The sequence below is a fragment of the Microtus pennsylvanicus genome, chromosome 3 (genome assembly GCF_037038515.1).
Source record: "Microtus pennsylvanicus isolate mMicPen1 chromosome 3, mMicPen1.hap1, whole genome shotgun sequence".
Lineage (NCBI taxonomy): Eukaryota > Metazoa > Chordata > Mammalia > Rodentia > Cricetidae > Microtus > Microtus pennsylvanicus.
Genome location: NC_134581.1, coordinates 6203992 through 6223770, shown reverse-complemented (window position 1 = coordinate 6223770; position 19779 = coordinate 6203992). Strand labels below are relative to the sequence as shown.

General features: G+C 43.7%; 1 long non-coding RNA gene across 1 annotated transcript in view; it reads left to right on the top strand.

Annotated features, from left to right (window-relative positions):
- The window catches only part of LOC142846924 (uncharacterized), a 105187-nt gene extending 88583 nt beyond the window's left edge, over positions 1-16604 (top strand). The window contains exon 3 of the long non-coding RNA XR_012910092.1: positions 16541-16604. This is a non-coding gene — a long non-coding RNA (uncharacterized LOC142846924). The remainder of the gene's footprint in view (positions 1-16540) is intronic.
- The last annotated feature ends 3175 nt before the right edge of the window (positions 16605-19779 follow it).

Here is a 19779-nt window from a genome sequence, read left to right as displayed (position 1 = left end):
AGCCAGTGCCCACCAATGATCACTTTCTCTGAAGAACTTTCCTTTGTCCCAGTCCTTTGGGAATTGGCTGGGGTCTGATTCAATTGAACGTTCCTTATGTAAGCCATAGAGGCTGAATCTGTTGATAATAGCATTTGTGACATGAAGCGATGGAATTTGATGGTAGTTCACTTGACATCTCCTCACGCCATCACCTAAAGCTGTTCTCTTCATGAGGAAAGTAAAGATGACAAGAACAGCTTGTTGGAGAGCTCACAGGGCTTACACTGGGGCCCAACATGGCAGCTTCCCAAGCCTTGCAAATAGATGGGAATGGCCCCTATGTAGCCCTAGAAACTTCCTCCCCATTCTAAGACATGATCATGCTAGACGCATGTGCAGTAAAGGAAGATGGTTAGCGTAGAGAACGAGTGGAGAGAGGAGGTGGTGCGTTCCAACTCTCAATGAACTCATTCCCAGGCTTTAGGGAATCCTCCCAGTTCTGTTTCAGTTTGCTGAAGAGCCATGGTTGTTTTTACTTTCGAGGCAGAATCTCACTCTGTAGCCTAGCCTACCCCCAAGTTTGCAGGAATTCTCCACCATTGTGCGTTTCAGCGTTAACACTGCAAGAGTGAGTCTCACGCCCAGCTACGATTCACTAAAAAGAAAAATTCAGACATAAATGACAGAAGAATGATTTCTTTGTCCATCTGGTCCTATGTTTTCTTCATCACCTACAAAAGTCCTGGAATACAGTAGGACCTCAATAATTCTTTGTTGAAGGAATCAGAAAGTGTTAAGTTGGTTATTCAGTTCGAAATACAGTACACAACCATTTTTAAAAAGAGGATGTAGAGGCCTGAGCAGTGGCTCAGGGGACAAAGCACTTGATGCACAGTGTAAGGACCTGAGCTCAGATGCCAGCACTCACCTAAATGCTACGTGTTCCAGGCAGGATTGGTCAGTTGTGGGTTCAGTCAGAGAGAGAGAGCCTGCCTCTGTTAACAAGGCGGAAAGCAATCAATGAAGTCACATGATATCAATCTTTGGCCTGCACACATGCACACGTGTACACACACACATGTATACACACAAACATGCTTGCACATGCAAAAAAGTGAATTTGTTTATTTGAAATGTTAATAATTGTATGTTGGTGATACCTCCTTGGCCACAAAAAAAGTTTATAGCAATTGTTTCATCTTGAATTCCTAAGTGGTATGATTTTATTAAAAGCAAAACAAAAACTTCTGATCACAGAACATCTGTAATGGCCACCAACATTTTCAAGTAGTAAGAGAATAACAGAGATAACATATATAGTCAATGTTCCCATCCAGATTTTATACATATTACCATATAGGTAGTCAATGTTCCCATCCAGATTTTATACATATTACCATATAGGTAGTCAATGTTCCCATCCAGATTTTATACATATTACCATATAGGTAGTCAATGTTCCCATTCAGATTTTATATATACATATTAGCAGTAAGTATCAGTTTGAATGGTGTCAGTCTAGATTGAAAACTTGCCAGGTTTATTAACACCACAATTAACAGACTTTTTAATTAAGTTGCTGATTCTGTTAATAATGTAGATGACTGTTTGTTGTTTCTAAAAAGAGTTGTATAAGCATTTCTTTTTGTTACTTTTATAGCTTTTCTTCTGTAAATTTCAGGTGTAGAGAGGAGAAATATTTCAACAGATATGGAAGAATACAAACAGAATTTCAAACCACTGTTCATTGCTCTAAAAATAAAAAACGAGTTGTCCTTGAAAACCTACGTGTTGCTTGTTGGGAATGTTGACTCTGCTATTGGGTCAGTTGAAATTTACTTTCTCGTGTGTACAGGTTGATCCTTCTAGAAGCCTGGCTCTTGAACTGGTTGTTGGCTGCGCCTTCAACAGTGTTTGTGATACAGCTTTCCATGGGCCGTAAGTGAGAATTACATTTCTCATGCTGCTTTATGTGTGTCAAGATTCTGGCTTCCACATTTCTACAGCATGAGAGATGCTACCTCCCAGTCTTTGTTCTGTGTGTACAGCATCAAAAGTACTTGCCTCCCTAAAAACCGAACATGCTATGATATTCTAGGTGATGATCACATTCAGATAAACAGCGAACGAGCAGAGCTGTTCTCTGCCTAGGAAGGGGCATCCTGGAGTGCTCGGTGCCTGCACAGCAGAGCCATGCTGTCCAAAGGAGGAGAATACTCTCCTGAGCAATGTAACACTGCCTGCCAGTATCTGTTGTGTACCTAGCATGCCCAAGGTGTTCCCCACATTGGTCGTCTGACTCAGATCTTTATGCCTATAGATTGTTTCATATCATGAACTGAAGAAATTGTCACAGTCCTTCCTTTGTTTCTGCCCTCACCTCTCCTCGCTCTCTCGATTTCTTTCATCATTTTGTTTTGGAGTTTGAACTAGGACCAAACATTGTACCATTGCACAAACTTTCCCACCTCCCCTTTTTATATTTATTGCATTTAATGCAATCTCACATAACAAATTGGCCCCTTTTATCTGGGGGTGTGATTTAATTGATTGTCAACTTGACAGAATGTAGAGTGACCTAGAAGGCAAACCTCTGAGCATGCCTGTAAGCAAGCTCCCGTGCTGATGGAGTTGGGAAGACTCACCCTCAGTGTGGTGGCAGCATCCCATGGGATGGGACCTGGGACTGACTAAAAGACAAAGGCTCTCCTTCCTGTCTGCAGTGTGACAGCAGGTCCTGCTCCTGCCCAGGCCTTCCCCACCATCACGGACCACACCCTCAAACTGTGAGACAAAACCTTAGCTTCTGCAAGGTGGTTTTCTCAGGCATTTTACCAAAGCAGTGAGAACAGTAGCTAACACAGAAGGTATGAGTTCCTTCAGAGGAGAACGCATAGGCTTTTAAAGGAGTCGTCTCTTCCTCCAAGATACAAGTCAACTCCACCCTTGTAGCTGGTTGATCACTAAACTTTCCCGTTTCCCTCTGCTTTGGGGCTTGTCTTTACTCTGTCTTTGTAGAGGTGAATCTGTTGCCCCTCGTGGAGAAGCTGGGATGATTCAACAGCCCTCTTTGGTCACCAAAGCAGTGCCGCTGAGGTTGGGTGGTCACTTGACATGAGACACTACTGTGGCCATAGACGGCTAGCACAGCCCTTACTGTCACTTGCTCTGCTGACTGCAGAGATTTTTAGAGGACAACACTAGCCAATCAGAACACTGGTAGGGAGTTTCCATGCTCCTGACATCATGACTGGCCATAGGAGGTGCTCCTCAAACAGTCTTTGCTGCTCTAGGTAGCAGCTCCAGTAAAGCAGAATAGATGCTCAAAATAAATGATGTCTAACAGTTTTTACCAATGGTTCCTTGTTAGTTAGAAACACACACATACATACATATAAACATGCACACATGCATATGCATACATGCACACACAAAGATGAGGCTGAGCATTATGGTATGTACATGCCCATAACCCTAGCATTTTAGGAGGCAGACCTAGGAGGACAAATGTTAATTTCAAGGTCATTCTGGTCTACATAGCTAGTTCCAGGCCAGCCAGGGCTACACAGTAAGACCCTATTTCAGTAAATAAATAGAGAGGGAAGAAGAGGAAGGGGGAGGAAGATGATGGGCAAAGATGGAATTAGTTTTGACAAACAACACACACTTTTCATGCATTCATTTATTTATGCATCATTTTATCCAAACCAAATAACTTCTTACCAGATGTCAGGAACTTTGATAAGGCTTGAAGATATTAAGTAGACTAACCATTTAAGAACAAAACAGAAAATAATTTGTATTTTAGACTTGACATCATTATACATTAGTAAATACCATGCAGTTTGCAGCGCTTTAGAGGGTTGACTCATTTTCCTCATCCTTTGCTCTGCAAGGCATGAAGAGATATTGTACTGAGCATAGCCAGGTTTCAAGGAAGCCTCTACAAGGAAACTGGGCCCCCTGTTCAACTGCATCTTCTGCCCCTCTCCAAACAAAGCCAGGCCAGGAGAAGTACCAGGATTGTGATGGGAAACCATAGCGGAACCCTGGGTCTGTATACTTTAGAGACCATAGCCTCTCTGTTTTTTGACTTTTGACATGCTCCTGCCTTCTCAATTCTTTTTTCCTGACAGTACCCGAGAAGACAGGCACGGACCTGACCTCTCCTCGTGGTTCTGCCACCGTGGGGCTTGTGCAGGCAGGCTGGCATCTGCAGGCACATCGTTAGCGAGTTGGCAGCCTCTATGCCCGTGCAGGTTGCAGTCAGACCTGCCTTCTAAGGCAGCCTCTTTCTGGTTGATTAACTTTAATGTAATTTTAATTAAAAACCACAGTGTCAAAGGGTTTAGCTACTCGAGAAATGAGCACAGACTGCGGCCCAGTGGCAGCAGTCACTTGGAAAATGGAAATGCGTCCTGACACTGTTGTGTGGGGGCCAGATAAACAGGGTCGCTGCAGTGCCGGGCTCCACGCAGGGAGGGTGCAGGGGAACGGCAGAGGAGGGAGTACCCATTTCAGGTGTCATCCACAATTTTGAGACCTCTTTCTGTCCTGGCACACAATCCCACCCTGTACAGTGGCAGGCTGTGACTGCTCTGATCTGTTGGCACTTGGGGCCCTAAATCGTCACACAAATCTGGTCTGAGATGAATCAGATTTCGAACCAGGGAGAAAAACAACAACTAAAGGCCGGTCCCACTTTGGTATTGATTCTACCATTAAACTTCTCTGGTTTTCTCACTGTGTTTTATGGAGACAGGGTGATTTGCATATCAGAAACACACTTTCCTTACCCAAAAGCTTTTCCTCTGGGATATGACTCTTTTGCAGATGGCCCGAGGAGATGAATGCCGTCTTCCAATGATGTCCTTGCTTTGAGGAGGTGGTCTTGCAGATATGTTTAGCCATATGACATGGTGTCTAAAAATAGGTTACATTCCTTAACCTGCTGATGCTTTGAAACACCGTCATGTTTCAAATTTCTGCTAGGCCTGTACAAACTGTTTTTCAATTCCCATTTTCCCGTTGCTGCTAAACTGCCCCCAAGGAAAAACTGAAAGGCTGTACTGCGTGGGCGAGGCACGCTGCTAATGCCAGTGAAGTGTCTCTCGTCAGTGCTGAAATGCCCTTCAGTGTCCCTCAGTGTGGCTAATTTTTAGGGCACAAGTCTCAGGAGAACACCTAGTGACGTCAATTCTTCAGAGGAGAGTTTCCTGCACCAGGTCTGTGGTTGCGCCGAGGCTGCTTTGCTGACAGATGGGGCCGGTACCCGTGGGCCCGGAGCCATGTGAACAGAAGGGGCCCCTGGACCCTGACAGAGAGGATAGACAGAACCATGGGGGAGAGTTTAGGGCAGTGTGCAGGGAGGGAGAGAGGAGGCACGGAGGGCTTCTACATCAGGTCCAGCAGAGAGGAAGAAAATCAAAAACAAGCAGATGGGTGGACTGGGAGAGCTGATTTGAATTGTGTAACTTGCTTAAGAGACTAATAAAAAAGCAGTCTCTGGGGAGAGGGCTTCGCTGCAGGCAATTTTGGAAAATTGGAAATTTAGCTAAGATGGCCAAAGGGGGGAACTCTGAGAAGAATAAACAGGGAAGCACACAAGTGAGCAGAGTGGGCTTTGCATAGGAGGGGGGTCCTCTGCGGCCGCCGTACATATCCAGGAGACCTATTACAACTGCCTTTTCTAATAGAATAAATGCAACGCTGGATTTTTTTGATCATCAGTTAGACAGAATAATTAATCAAAATGGTCTAGAGAATGGCCTAATGCATTGAGAACATTCTTGTGATGCAATTCTCTTTTCTTTCTTTGTGGTGCTGGGACTGAACTTCAGGGCATTACTGCTTTGAAATAATTTAATCTTGTGCGTGTGTGCATGTGTGTGTGCACATGTGAGTGTACGTGCATACATGTGTGTGCATGCACACGTGTGTGTGTGCGTGTGCGCATGTGAGTGTACGTGCATATAGGTGTGTGTGTGAGAGTGTATGCATGCATACATGTGTGTATGCCCATGGTAAAAAGGAAGGAACCCAGGACTCCATGCATATTAGGCAGATACTCTACCCCTGAGCTGCATTCCCAGCTTCCTTATGGTGGAAATTCAATTAAATAATTAATTTTTGTTTATTTATTTATGGAGATAAGGGCCCATGTAACCCAGGCCTCCCTCAAACTCACTGTGTAGCCAAGGATGGCACTGAACTTCTAATCCTCCTGCCTCATCTCCTGAGTGCTGGGATTACCAGCTTTCACCACCATATCCTGTACTTGCAGAGCTGGAGATCAGATCTAGGGCCTTGAGCTCTATCAACTCAGCAACAGTTCCAGCCCATGAAGGTTTTCAAAAAGAAAAAGAAAATTCACCAGAGGACAATCTGAACCATGAACCAGAAGCTCCATAAATCCTTCCTTAGACTATTAGCTTTTCCATTGGATGTGTATGCACTGTTATAAACATGAGCAAAAGTAAGGAGGCCTGCGTTATGTCTCACACAGACATCTGTAGATGGGTATATGATGGATGGATGGATGGATGGATGGATGGATGGATGGATGGATACACACATACATGGTAGATACATACATACATGATAAATCATACATACATATATACTGATAAGTTTATGATAGATAGGTGTTTTTAACTGCAGGCCTTTTCAGAACCTTTATGTGCAACTTTTCTTTAACGCTGCCAGTGGAACTCTAAAATACTTTCAAATGCATATGGGGTACACTGTCTTGAAGCATCAGGACATCGTAGCTTGTGTTCAGCATGGTCTGGAATTGCCTGTTCATCTGTGTCTCATAAGTCAAAATATCTGTTCTGCAGTAGGTCTCTCTTTCTTTTTTCCTTTCTTTCTTTCCTTCCTTCCTTCCTTCCTTCCTTCCTTCCTCCTTCCTTCCTTTCTTTCTTCTTCTTTTTTTTTTTGAGATAAAGTTTCTCTGTAACTTTGGAACCTGTCCTTAAACTAGCTCTGTAGACCAGGTTGACTTCGAACTCACAGAGATCCACCTGTCTCTGTCCATCAAGTGCTGGGACCACCCAGCGACAGTTTCAAGAGCTTGTTTCACACCTGGGGACTGCCAACTTGAGGCCAGTCAGAGCCATTAGCAATTTTGCAGCTAGCCCAGACAGCATAGTGAAATGATATCTATGAAAAAGGGTGTGATCTGGGAAGATGGCACAGTTGGTGAAGTGTTTACCACGGAAACACCGGAGTGGTACCCAACACCCAAGTGATCTCAGCACTGCAGAGGCAGACAGGCAGGTGGGTGTGCTCACACGAGCCTGTGCTCCCAGCACTACAGAGGCAGAGACAGGCAGATCTCTGGGGATTGCTGATGCTAACCAGCAGCTTGGTTTAATCCATAAACCCCAGGACCCACGGAAGGACCCTGTCTCAAAAATTAAGGTGGGCAGTGCGAGAGGAGCAGCACATAAATGACTTTCGGCCTCCACACACAGGCTGCTCATATATCTGCATACAATCGTGTACTTATGGAGTTCATATTTAGTTAGAAGTTGAAATAAATATCTCGCAGGAACTGACTTACTGGATTTAATTCTGGGCGCATCCACCACGGTTCCATCCCACCCAAGTGACAAGCCTGAACCTGGTTTTCATTTACAGTTTATAGTGTGTCATTGTTCATAAATAACATCGACACAAAACCCTTTGTGCTTTAGGAGACCCTCATCATTGTGTCCCCAGCACTGGCCAAGAGCTGTTAAGAGTGCACCACTCTCACACAAGGACCAGAGTTGAAATCTCAGCACCCATGTCAGCTTGCTCACAACTGCCTTTAACTCTAGCTCAGGGGGATCTGATGCCTCTAGCCTCTGTGTGCACTCATGCATGTCATTAACACATGTACACAGGATTAAAAACAAATAGTAAAGTATTATTCCTCCTAATGAATTATCCCTCTGGCTAATGGTGGAAGCTAGTGATAGCATATATAAGCAGGAGAATTAGCACCAAATGGTATGATGTTGCAGATTAACTTTATGGAATATCAGATGGCAAAATAATGCTTTGCCCTTTTCTTGAGATGGGGCCTCACTATGTAGGCCTTGGCTGTCCTGGAACTCATTATGAAGACCAGGCTGGCCTCAGACTCATAGAGATCTATCTGCCTGCCCCTGCCTCTTGAGTGCTGGGGTTAAAGCTGTTCATTCCAGTCATTTTTTTTTGTCTATTAAAATAATGCTTTGGTGTGGTAGTTCCTGTGTTGTAATCCCGGCACTTAAGAGACTGAGGCAGGAGGAAGGTTATATGTTCAAGGCCAGCCTTGGCTTCTGTTTTAGAAACTTTTCTTTTGCTATGATAAAATACTATGACCAAAAACAACTTAAAGTTGAAAGAATTTCTTTCACCTATAAATTCCAGACCAATAAACCAAGATTCATACCAATACAAATTATTCATCTCTATAGCATATCCCCCCTTTAAATGAAAGCAAACATTTATAAACAATATTTGGGAATTTGGGCATAGTTCTATCTAAATTGCTTCCTGATGTTTGTTAAGCAAAGTGATTTTAGGGTTTGTGGAGACCTTTTGGGGGTTTTGGTCCATCAAACCACATTAGTCTGGAAGGAATTCACAGGTTCTCATACTCTGTGAAAACAAAAGCAGAAATTCTTTTCCAAAGCAACATATCCTTAGACCCAAATTTTGAAGTTAAGATACCTTTTAAAAATCTATATTGGTTTAGCATAACAGCCTGTACAATGAAATGTCTCTCTGTACTTATCTCCTTCACAGTAAAAAAATTTAAAGAAAACACAATAATATACATAATCCAGACTTTGTGTATATTCTATCATTACATTGCTTACTTTTCTTACTCTATTACTTTTTCTACAAGTTTAATATTTATTTTATTATCTTTACTCATTTAATCTATGACTGTACTCTTTTATATTATAATTGTCTATACTCTTTTTTTCTCTCTGTGCATCACCACAAGGTCATGGCCTATGGGTGAGGCTCGAGCACCTGTCTCCTCCGGCGGCTACATGGCGTTTCTCTGACTCCACCTGCTCTCTCTCTCTCTACATCTATTTACCTGCCTTGCCTTATTCTGCACTGCATTAGGCCCAAAAGAGATTCTTTATTAACCAATGGTATTCATAGCATGCAGAGGAGATGAGGAAAAAGTAGGCAGAGTGAAAAAGACGCCATGTAGAAGCCACAGGAGCCAGATGCTGGATGCCAGACAGAACCTTACCAGTAGGCCACAACCACATGGTGATACACAGATTAATAGAAATGGGTTAATTTAAAACATAAGAGTTATCCAGGAATATGCCTAAGCTATTTGCAAAGCAGTGTTGTAACTAATAGTTTCTGTGTGATTATTTTGGGTCTTGGTGTCCAGGAACACATAAGCAATCTCCACCAACACTCCCTTGCTTAAATTTCTTTTGTCTGGAACTTTGTCACAACCCAGAAAAGGAGCCAATACAAGTGGCATTTCTATTCTCAGTTTACAGAGTGAGAAATAGATGTTCACAAGTGTCCATGGTCCTACCACTGCTGGGGTCATGGTTGGACTCTGACTCCTGAGCTCTTCCCATCAGCACAATGGCTCTAGAGGACAGCTGGCTGTATCTTCTTCAGGACTTCTACCAGAGAGCTGAGCAAATGGGGGATCCAACAAGTACCCAGGAGTTGTGTGTGATGATGCTCCATGTGGTAGAACATGGCATGGTTGATCTTTTGGTTCTCAAATACATGTCTATATTTAATAACTAGTAATGGAAAGCATACAGTCTAATTTTGGTGCACTCTATTTTGTTCCAGGGGCAATAATATTTTACACTATTGTATTTTGTATGATATCTGTCTCTTTCATATATGTAGAATCTCCTAAAGGGAAATAGTAAATGCTGAAAATGCTAAATACCAATGAGAGTTCAAATGAACTAAAATATATACCTTCAAAGTGCTATAGAGAATTTTCCAATTAACTTATTATTGTGTTAGCTTTTCAAAGTCTACTCACCTCAGATAGAGAAACAATGAGACCAAAGGAATGATTCTTCCAAGTCCAGCTGGTGAAACAATGAGTTTGTTGGGCTTTACCCACAAGAACATAGACGACCCCAGAACAGCTGTGTCACCAAAGAGTCTCACCCCAATGTAGATGGCAGCTTCCCATAGCTGCATAGATGGAATCTCCTACCCCCAATACCACTTTCAGATAACCTTCCACTTTCTATACTCCATTAAGCCTTGAACCAGTGTGCATCCGGGGCAGAATTACATGCAAATGAAAGAGAGAGATGTAGGAAGGAGTGGATGCAATGCCTGGTGAGAGTCCCATGGCCCTCCCTAAGTCCTCCTTCAGGAAGGGATGTCAACAGACCTGGTGTCATCAGTTTGATTTCTATTCTTGAGGAAATTTTGAGTTTCATAAGCAATTCAATTTTGTCCTTTTAAATAGCTAAGGAATCCAAGGTGAAGGGGCTGGCAGTGTCTGCCTTGACCCTTCTTGCTGTTGTGTATGTTGGGAGGGACAGACAAGCCCTCCTGGGCCTACTCTACAAGGGCACTAATCCCATTCTTAGGGCTTCAGCCTCATGACCTAGTCAGCTCTGAAAGGCCCCTTCTCCTGTTACTATCACAAGAGGGACAGGGTTTCAACACAACAATTTGGAGAGGGGGACACAGATGCTGAGATTACGGAAGTTTGTGTAGAGTGCCTGCCCATCCCCCTCCCCAGAACAATCTCTGTTTATGTCTGACCATAGGAAGTCCATAGGAGTTCCCTTCCATTCTCCACAGTCTTCTGGTTTGCACTGTAACATGTGCTTTTACATGTACTGTGACATGTACCCTAATGTTAACAGCACAGGTGTTTTATTTATTAATTTATCTTTTTTTGAGAAATTTGAATTACATGATACCAGCATGAGCAATTGTTGCTGGGAGGCTGCTCATTCGTTCCTGGCCACTTAGACCACAAAATAATCTCTCAGAAACTATATTATTTGCAATATTCTTTGGCTAATAGCTTAAGCATATTGTTAGCTAGCTCTTATATCCTTAAACTGTCCTATCTCCATTAATCTGTGCATCACCATGAGATCGTGGCCTTTCATTAAAGTTTCAGCTGGCCCCATGGACGGGTGTCTACATGGCTTCTCTTGGCTCCACCTTCCCTCTCCTCCTTTATCTGTTTGGAATTCTCACCTTGCACTATTCTGCTAAGCCATTCATTAACAAATAAAAGCAAAACATTGACAGAAGGACTTCTCACTGCAAGCAATTGCAGTGACTTTCAAATTTTTGACCAAAATATTTGGAGAAGAATACATTTTGATCATTATCGTGCTCTCTCTCACACACATACACAGACACAAATAACATATAGACACAAATATACACATAGGCACATACACATATACACACATGTATACATGTACACATATATGAATACACAGACATGCCTACTCAATACACGCATACATATATACATATACACATGCACATATATACATATACACACATATATACACATCCACAAGCACGCATACTTATATACATGCACATATACATATATACAGATACACTTACACTCATATATACACATACACTCACATATACACACATACACATATACAAACACATATATGCATATATGCACACAATTATGCACATAAACGTGCATATATACATATACACACATATACATATAAACATGCACATATACATATACACACATATATACATATACAGTCAAAAGGTAGAAAAATATTGTTGCACCATCAAAAACCTGTGACTTATCTAAAAAAATCTTGTTATGTAAGCTAATGAGTCTTACACACACACACACACACACACACACACAGAGTCTCAGGAAATAGCAGCTGGATATTTTAAGTGTAATATTCTGTATGTTTTAACTTACAAGTCCTCATTACATTGCACAACAGCAGCATCCTTGAGGGTGGAAGCTCATATAGAAGGCTCCAGAGAGTAAAATGTGATCCCATTTGGAAAACGTTCATTGAGGAGTCAGGTGCCTGCAAAGCAGGGCTGAAGAGAGGGTAGGGCTGCAGGTCTGGCTTACAGGGCTGCCAAGGGAAGGTTCTGGTTTAGCTATGGAGGCCATAGGCTGCCACAGCTGCAACCCAATATGGCCAGGTCAAATTCTGGAGCAGGGAGTCACCACATAGGCTGATTTTCCAGACATGCGCAATTCAAGAGCTACAGGGTCATGGAGATTTGCAGCAACATACACTTCCGGAGAAAAAGAAAAGGTAGGTGTAAGACCAGGTAAAGTGTAGCAAGGTCAGAGTCCCTTAGAGGACGCTGTATGAAGAGGTGTAGGTGTAGCCTAAGATTCAGGGGAACTTTGGGATGTTCAAGATGCCAGGAACTGGAATCAGGAAGTCAACTTAAGAGAGGCCAGGTGTGCTGTGAATGGTGGGGCTGCAGGGTGGGGTTGCACATGCCTACTGGGTCTTTGGTGATGCCGCTGTAGGCGTCCAGTGCTGGACAAGAGCTGCAGGGTTTGGTGTTCTCCCTCCAGACTCCAGTGTTGCTCGGGTGAGTCTTTCCTTGCTGCATCTCCATTCCTTTGGAAATGAAAATGGACGCAACATGCTATTGTATCGCAGAAATGCATAGCGTGATTATTTTATTTTACAAGAGCTCACAGCAAAATTGTCTAAGTCTCGGAAGACCTTCTGGATGTTCGAACAGTGCTAGGACTGTTAAGTTTATGGGGACTCATAAGTTGCACTGGATGCATTTTGCATTACAAGATGGCCACAGGGTTTGTATTCTAAATCTCCCCCATAGGTTCACATGTTTGAACACTTGGCCCTGGCTTTGTTTTGAGAGGTTGTGGAACCTCTGAGGCAGGAGGTGTAGACAAAGAAGATGGGGCATGGTGGGCCTTTGAGAGTAACAACATTACTTCCACCTCAGGCTTTCTTGTCAGCCATGATACGAACAAGCTACAAATTCCTACCACCATGGATTGGGTGATAACACCGTGCTGTCTTACTGTAATAGACTGTGTTACTAAAAGCGAGCATAAGACAAATCCCCTCTCCCTTAGTTTGCTCTGTCAGATGCCGTGGGGATATGTTCCCTGTGTAAATGCCACAGCTCAGAAGGAAGGTTTCCTGGCAGTGGGATCCAGGGAATACCACAGAGCCACACGGCACAACAAGCCTGACACTAAGATTTATTGGGAAAAACAGGAGGATGGCTGCATCTGCTCTAGCAGGAAGCAGCAAAGAACTGAGCTGGAGACAGGTTTTCTATAGGTTTCTTCTAGAGTTTTCCAGAGTGGCAATTTCCAGTGTGGGGATTGGTGGGATTTCAAATCCTGAGCTTGGGGCGAGCTCAGTGATTGGTGGGATTTCAAGCCCCCAAACTGAGTTCAGGCTTTTTACCCTACACCATGTCCTCTGGCTGGAAATACCAATGGCAGAAGGTGGCTCATAGGACACGCATTGACATCTCACTGTTTTCTGCACTGAATGGCCGGTGACTATTGCCCACTGTTGGAGTTTGCTTTCCTGTTGTGATACAGCCCTTTGAATAAAAACAGCTTAGGGCCAGAAAAGGTCTTCTTGGATTACACTTCTAGGTTGCAATCCATCACTGAAGGGAGGTCATGGCAGGAACACAGGCCAGGAACCTGAAGCAGAAGCCATGGAGATGTGGCTAGCTCCCTGCCTTGCTCACTGGTTCCCAGAGAGTCCAGGCTCACCCTAATAGGGCTGGTGCTGCTCCCAGTGGGCTGAGCCCTCCCACATCAACCAGCAATCAAGATAATCCCTCAGAGATGTGGCCAAGCCAGTCTGATCTGTTCAGTCTCTTGCTGAGATGCCTTCAGATGACACTAAGCTTCTCAAATTGACAGTTGACACTATGTTACTCTCCTTCTGTAAAACACGTTTTCTCACCTACTTCCTGTGGCAGAGGGCAATTGAGTTGACACAGTTAGGGCGCCTACTTGGCCTTCCAAAGCATTTACTGTATCCCTTCTGCACCTGAACCAACGGAGCTAGTGGAAGGTCATGGGTTTTTAATATTGCCAAACTAGTTTTCTATCCCATGACCTCTAACATCTGGCCAGTGTTTAATTTCTATTGACACAGTGTTACCTCTGTAGTCAGATAATAGAGTCATGTTTTATCAGCTTCCAGTCAACGCCATCAGAGCAGAACCTGTAACTTCTAAAACAAAAGAAAAAACAGAAAGTCACCAACAAAAGGAATTTAAAAAAGAAAGAAAAGGGGGAAAAAACCACTGTTACTGAGGGGAAAGGGACAGTGAGGGCGTCAAGTACATAATGGAGACAACCGACAAGGCTTACATTTCTGTTTCTGTTCCCCAACTAGATTTTCACACACAGCCCTGTCCATTAGCCAAAGATCGTCTTTTCTTTCTTAACCTTGGAAATAAAATAACACGGTGTTCCAAGCTGAGCTGTAGTTGTTCTGTTTTAGGTGTGAAAGGAGAATGTAAATGAGTAGCCTCACTTATCCCTTTCCATACGACGTGTGTGTGTGTGTGTGTGTGTGCTATGTAGTTATTTCTTTACCAGACGTTCCAACTAAGCAATAGTGGAGAAAGACGGTGCCCAGCTAACAGGATCCAGATGCCCTGAAATCCACAAAGACCACAGATGCAATGAAGTCAAGCCCCAGGGCTGCCAGAAAGTAGCCCTCACTGCAGCTCCTGGTTTTCTTTCATTTGGTGGGGCTCTCCCTGGTGGGCACCTCCTCTGCGTTGCCATCTGTGGACCCAAGGAGATCACCACAGAGTGAAGGAGCCATCATCTTGTGGCTTTTTGGATCAGTGGCTTTCAACCTCCCTACTGCTGTAACCCTTTTATATAGTTTCTCACCTTGTGGTGACCCCAACCATAAAATTATTTTTGCTGCTACTTTATAACTGTGATTTTGCTACTGTTATGAATTGTAACTGTAAGTATCTGTGTTTTCCAGTCGTCTTAGGCAACCCCTGTAGAAGGATCATTTAACCCCTAAAGGGGTCACGACCCACAGAACCTTACACTAGGAGATGAAAATCTCTGTTTTACGAAGTTGGCATCCTAGCATTGTGCGAGACCTCAAAGGTCAAGCTGGCAAGGTGGCTCAGTTGGTAGAGTTCTTTCCTTACAAGCCTGAGGACCCAAGTGCACTCATCAGAACTCACATAAAAAAGCAAGGTGGTGAGAATTTTGGGTCTCAATGCTGTTGGTATGGAGACAGGAGGATCCCTGGGGCTCACTGGGTCAGCCAGCCTAGCCCAACAAGGGTACTGGCACCAGAGGAACAAGACCTGAGGCTGACCTTTGGCGCTCTCTCTCTCTTTCTCATCATCTTACTTTCTCATCTTTACATTGCGGATTTTGGACTCTGCCTTCTTGGTTTCTTTTATCCTGTTGAGTTTTTGTTCCTCATGGACTGTTCATGTGACTTATCCCCTTCCTCTGTGTACCTGGAATCCCTTTCCCATAACTTCTTGTGTAAGGAAGATCAATTAATGGTGCTAATGAATACGTTATTTGTTCAACAATTTTTTGGTGTGTATTTTGTGACCAAGACAAAGTCAAGGAGATACTCACCTTCAAATCACAAAATCAAACCATCATTCCTTTTTGACCGTTCTCTTCTATTTTTGGCATCCAAGGTTCTCAGGGCCTGCCTCTATTTCCAGACTTATTGCCACTTTCCCCCAGCCTCTTTCTTCTGTAATTATAAATTACTGAGTCTCCGCAACAATGCAAGGCTAGTTTGAGTTAGAGACAGTACTAGAACCCAGGCCTGAGTATAACCAAAGACATGAAACAACCAAAGTTTGATGTGTCTCTTCGTTCAGAGGAAGCCCAGATGGGCCTACACACAATGCTTGCTCCCAAATCTGAGTGTTTTCCCTTGGGGACATTGTTCTGACCCTGTCTAGGCAGAAGACATCCAGAGAGCATTCCCCCCCCCCACCTGCCCCAGGGACATGGACAAATGCAATGTTTGAACCATTTACCCCAGAGAGTACTCACAGAGAAGTGTCACTTAAGTTGGTAGTTTGAAAGGCCCTTCTGTCTGTGTTGTGACAGCCTTGCCTACTCTGTGCCACGCACATGAGGTTACGAGTGCTGTTTCTTTTGATTCAGAGTCTGAGTTCTCTATAGAATGGAAGGGTTTCTGGCACACAGTTGGCAATTACGATCTATATTATCCCCATAGCATAGGTTTCTTCAGCTGAGCATTTAACTCAACAGGCATCAGGCTCCAGTGAAAATACTCGTGGCTAGCCTGAGCAGAAATAAACACACTTCTAATCACTTTTAACTGTTGACAAAAGCATGCAGTTTTCTTGCTTGGGGCCAAAGTTTTAAGTGGACTCTGATTTCTTGCAGGAACACCCCTCATTGATGGGTGAAAATAGGGTAATTACGTGCCCAATTACCAGATTTGCATTGGCAAATGGGGCCTTTGTGTGGGTAAAATCTCCAGAGTTTGGGACCAGATGAAACTTAGGGATTTTTAGCTTTGTTTTGCTTTGTTTTCAGATCAGTCCTTCCAACAATACCCTGAGTATGATAACGGTCCATCTTGCCCTCATCGGAAGCCAGGTCGAAGACTCCTGATTCTGATAAGCCAGTGAAGCAGGAATACAATCTAAGGGGTTTTCTTCCCTCCCTTTTACTCAAAATAAAAAGAAGAGGCATTTCACATTGCTCCTTTCCTTTTCTCCTGCCAGCTTTGCAGGGTCGATATGCCTGCCAATGCGTTGTAAAGATTTCACCACATGTAACCATCAAGTTGAAAGACCACAAAATAATGTTGTTCATTCCTCCCCCAGGTCTTGGGTAAAATCTGAGATAAGTTCCAGAACTCTCAAATATCAGAGAGCCATTTTATGGCCACTTATATTCATAAAATCTTTCTCTTAGTGACTAAGGTATCTTTGGTGGGATGTCCAGCTAGAGAGGAGAGGACACACTCTCTCTTTAGACACAGTTATGAGCCCCTCCTGATCTGCATGCTGCAGCTCTAGGGGAAGCCTAAGAAGCAAGAGGTATCAAATGCACTGGGAAACAGCAGCAGGGAGGGAGAAGGACCAAGAGCCGGGAGAACAGGAGCAAAGCACAGGAAAGTTTCATATGCTTGAAGGGGTCATAAAGAAGCCTAATATTCTATATGCTGAGTTTACAATAAATAAAATTTGAAACAAATTTTAATTGAAAATACAATTAGTTAAAAAAAAAAAACCCTACTGGGCTTCTGAGATGGTTGCCCAATAGCTTGGTAGATAAGCACATTCGCCGAACAATGGGGTCACCTAAGTTTGATGCCTAGAACCAACTCCCAGCATTTGTACTCTGTCCTGCCTACACACACCCACACACACCCACACACACCCACACACACTTACACACACACACACATGAGCGTGCACGTGAGAGTGCGTGTTGAACATCACAGAGAATCCAGAACTCTGAGATTATGTTTGTTATTGGTAATTTGTCACTAACTTTAGACAGTGGTAGAACACAAACCCCAATGACTGGGGTAGAGTCAGAGTCTCTAATTCACAGTTCCCAGCATCAGGAAGCACATAGCTGGGAGATGGTTCGAGAACAGACTAAAGGTAATCTCTAAAAGAGACCTCTTAGCAGGACCTTCCAACAGCCTTCGCAGAGTGACTTTTCTACTGACCAATGCCTTGTTTTAAAATGCAAAGAACTCCATGGCAGGGGCAGAGGTGGGGGCGGGCACCACTTTATACTGGAGTTTAAATCACTGCTTCTCGATGTCTTCTGCACCGTGGAATCCCTTCATCGTTCCTGTATGCGGCCACATAGTGAGCAAATTGATTGGCGTGCTTCATTGTGCATTAATCTTAATTGGTGGGGGTGGGGGTGGGACCAGGTGATGCCGCTGTGGTTGAACCATAGAACACATTTTGAGCAGCAAGAATTGTCATGTTGAATGTGTGTGCATGTGTATGTGTTCATGAAGGCCTCTGTACATGTACATAATCCTGCCATGCTTCTTATTGTTCCCTCTAAAGATGGATTGTGTGCATGAATCTGGATGGCAGAGGTCAACTCAGGTCTCTTGTTCAGCCACTCTCTGCACTGATATTTGAGACAAGGTCTCTCACTTTTACCTGTAATTTCAATTCAGCTAGGCTAACCGGCTAGCGAGTCCCAGGGATCCACCTGTCTCTGCCTCCTCCCTATTGGGATTTCATGAGTTCTGGGGCAAATCCTTGGGCAAGTTCTTGACTGACTGACCACTTCCTCGCCTGCACCAAGTCATCTCCACACCTCGTTCCCTCAGAAACGAAAGCTTGTCTCACAATGGCGTACTCACGCTGAGTGGAGCATGTCTCATGCATCGCGACCCGCCCCTGCTGACGCACGCACTTCTGAGCCCTCCTTATGCTCTCTGGGCTGTTAGCTCGGGTTTCTGCTCAGATGTGCTTGTGAGTAGGGCTGCGAGGGGCTTCGCTGATAATGGCATCCAAGGGCGATCAATTAGCACATTTCAGGTGTCTCTGGTCATGGGCGCCTGCCTCGTGAGTCTCCACTAATGCAGTTGGAACTTTTTCTTTTTCCGAATCATTAGGCATCCCTTCCACGTTACTTTTCGCTTTCCAGCCCTTCGTGGAGGAGTCTATTTTAATACTTTGCTAGCACATCTGCCTGGGAGGGTAATTCAGGGAGAAACCAGGTGCTAACATTTTTTTTAAAGAACTTCGTTTTTCTGAATCCTACTAAGACATTGATCCTTTCTCCCGTCGTTACTTGAATCTGAGCATGAAGCTTTGGCATTAATAAATAGGTGTGAGGAAGACTGTGTCTGGCGGTTGAAACTGAGTCTGGGAAGATGGAAGGGACTAGTGGGGAGGGTCTTCATCTGTGGGAAGAAATTTCGGGTAGTAGATTCTGTATTTTGACCTAAATCCCAGTGTCTGAGGAGAGAGGTGCAAAGCAGCAAAGAATAAGACCTAGAAACACCCATGATGAAACACCCGTGATGTGAGCTGAGCAAGTACTCTGTGCTTTGGGGCTTCTTAAACCCTAAGGGGCACAGGGATCCTCCAGAGGAATCTTGTTTAAAATGCAGAGTTGGAGCTGGGGTTGCGGCCCTGGTGTGGGAGTGCTGTCCTGTTGAATGCTCATGCAGAGTGCGGAGTGAGGGCTGGAGGGTGCAGGTTTGATCCTTAGTATGCTATAAAAGAGGCACAGTGGGCATAGCTACAATCCCAGCACACAGAAATAAAAACAGGAGGATCACAGTTGAAGTTCAAGGGCATTTTCAGTTGTATAGCCAGTTCAGGGCCAGACTTGAGGTCAGCAAGGACATCTTCAGCTGCATAGCCAGTTCAGGGCCAGCCTTGAGGTCAACTTGAGACTGTCAAAAAGAAAAAGAAAGGAAGAAAGAAAGAAAGAAAGAAAGAAAGAAAGAAAGAAAGAAAGTTAGTTTTCAGGTTCTATTATTTAAAGAACTTATTTACTTGTTTATTTTAATGTATATGTATATCAATTATTGAAACAACTTGTAGATAACAATTTTAACATTTTGGTGTATAGTACCATGGGTTTTGTTCACTTGACTGGTTTAAAATGAGTTTTAGGTCAGAAAGATGACTCAGCTGCCAAGCTGATACTCTGAGCTGATCTCTGAAAAACAGGGTAGGAGGAAAGAACTGACTCCCACAGTTGTTCCCTGACTACACAAGTGCCGTGACACCATACACATACTCATAATCAATCAATAAAATGTCATTTTTAAGGAT